Here is a 2899-nt window from a genome sequence, read left to right on the forward strand (position 1 = left end):
GAAGTGCAAAGAAATGAGCCTGCTGGATTTTGCCTTATATATGTATGATTGTCACCAAAAAATAGGTATTTCTGGCGTGAGTACCAGTAAGTTTAAATAATTAACTAATGCATCACATCCTAAGTGCTTTCTGTTAATTTTATGTCACCACCCTCAGATCAAAAGGTGTAGACTGAGAGTGTGACTCAATTATTTCATAACTAAGAAACACTTAATCTGATACTAATTAGTCATCTCTAAATTGGGACTTCACCCTAGCTTTTTAGTCTTGGATGACAAGTCAAAAAGTCACACAGAGAAGATATTTACATTGGCATTTGGATGAACATGGAAAATAAATGATCTCATTAATAATGTAGATCATTTTTTCCCCCAGGAAGTTTTCAAGTATAGAAAGTATTCTATTTTTTATGAATTAAGGTTAAAGGGAAGATTCTGACATGGAAAAGAAGAAATTTCTTTCTGAGTCTCTTTAATAAAAAATTAGCAAACTCTTTCTAGACTCTCTTTCTTTTTAAAAACAGCCTCTTGACTAATGAGAAACTGAAGCAAATTATCACTTATTACATGCTCACTTTGTAAAAGATGCAGTAGTAGGAGTCCCTCATTTTAACCTCTTAACAATCCTGTAATATTCATATATTTCTATTGTATTGGTGAAGAAACAAGGTTACAGCAAGAACTAATTTGCCTAAGATTACACAGCTGGTAAATGATATGTCAACCGGGTATTTCTTACTTCATTCCTTTGTTCTTGTCACCGTCTAAGTTTTCCTGAAACTGAATTCCATTGTTTCATAAAGTATTTTCCCATGTTATTTTCCATTTTAGCGCTAATGTATTTAGATATTTGACTTCCCAGGTCCTATTTTCCCTGGAATAGGTATCAATCTTCAGTCAGAGCTAATAGTAGCAATCTCAAGAATTATACATTAAGGAGCTTCTGCTTCTCAGCAAACATACAGAAAGCAACCAGAAAATCTGGGTTTCTAATTCTTAAACAGTTGGTATGTATTAAGGTACATATATATCAAAAAGGTGGTATTTATTAGTACTTTGGAACATAGGTACAAGTTAAATACGTATGCACTATGGTGTACAGTAAAGTGCTGTTTATGATAGCAACATTTTGAAAATAAATATTCAAATATGAATTTAAATTATACTACATAATTATGAGAAAGAATTCAGTCATTAAAATTGACAATGTAGATCTGTTACTTATTAACATAAATTTTCGTGTTGTTAAATTTTTGAAGCTTTCAAAAGAATATATAATGAAAAATCCTAACATATCATCAAATAAAATACAGTGCTATATTAAAACATATGCATCCCAGAAAGGTTAGATTTATTTCCAAAACACAAGGGTGGTTTAACATTTTAAAATCAATGAATGTAATTCCTTAATAATAGAATCAAGGAGATATTTATATTTTATATTTATATTTTACCTCAGTAGATGCAGTAAAAGCAATTTATAAAATCTAATACCCCTTCAAAAAAAAAAAAGATAAAACTTTCAACAAATTAGGAAGAAAGGAAAATTTTTTAACCTGATACATGATTATTTAAACTAAAAGTCTACAGGAAGTATTATGTTTAGGAGTGAAATGTTAAAAGATCCCCCATACATATTACAACTGGGAGTGAGACAAGAATGCCCCATATCAATCTACTTACCAATATACCAGAGGTCCTAGCCAGTATAACAAGGCAGGAAAAAAGTGGTATAAGGACAGAAAAGGAAGAAATAAAACTGTCATTATTCATAGATGAGACTGTGTGTGTAGAAAGTCCTAAAGAGCCTATAAGAAAGCTATGGAAATTAATAAGTATATTATCAAGGTCACTGAATATAAGATCAAATAATTATATTTGTATATTTCAGAAACAAGCACAAAATAAAAATTTAAAGGATAACATTCACAATACCATAAATATGTCAAATACCTACAGAGATCAGACAAAATATATAACAGATCAATACATACAATTAGAACATTAGAACAATGGGGAAAATAGAGAGTTCCATCCACACATGTATAATTTATGACTTATGTCAAAAGCGCCACTGCAGTGCACCAGGGAAAGATGACCTTGCCAATAAATGGTGCTGAATTTATAGTCTATTGAGCTACAAATAGAAAAAAAAGAAATTTTACCTCTATATTATAAACAAAGAAATTTCATATGGACTGTAGATCTAACTATGAAAGGTAAAATAATAAAGCTTCTATGAAAAAATATAAGAAAATATAAGCGAATACCTCACTGACTTCATGCAAAGATTTCTTAAACAACACACAAAAGCACTTAATAAAAGAAGATGCTATAAAATTGGACATTAAAATTAAGAACATATTAATCAAAAGCATCATTAAGAACGTGAAAAAGCCAAAAAAAAAAAAAAAAAAGCCAGCTGCAGACTGGGATAAGATTGGGATAGGATGTTTATAAAAAGTATGATCAACAACGTTGGAGTAACGAGAACATCTAAAGAACTACAAATCAACAATGAGAGACAACCCAATAAACAAATTGGTAAAATACTCCACCAGATACTTTATAAGATAGGATATCCCAATAGTCAATGAAATATGAAAAGCCTCTGAGCATCATCAGTCATCAGGGAATCACAAATTAAAAACACATTGAGAAACACACATTCACCTGAAAGACTAAAGTGAAAAAAGCAGATAATAACAAGTATTGGCAAGGATGTAAAGCCACTGGGACTCCCGTGAATTGCTGGTGGGAATGTAAATTTATTTATTTATTTATTTATTTATTTATTTATTTATTTATTTTTATTTATTTTGAGATGGAGTCTCGCTTTGTCGCCCAGGCTGGAGTGCAGTGGCGCGATCTCGGCTCACTGCAAGCTCCGCCTCCCGGG

The sequence above is a fragment of the Mandrillus leucophaeus genome, unplaced genomic scaffold (assembly GCF_000951045.1).
Source record: "Mandrillus leucophaeus isolate KB7577 unplaced genomic scaffold, Mleu.le_1.0 Scaffold174, whole genome shotgun sequence".
In the NCBI taxonomy this organism is placed as follows: domain Eukaryota; kingdom Metazoa; phylum Chordata; class Mammalia; order Primates; family Cercopithecidae; genus Mandrillus; species Mandrillus leucophaeus.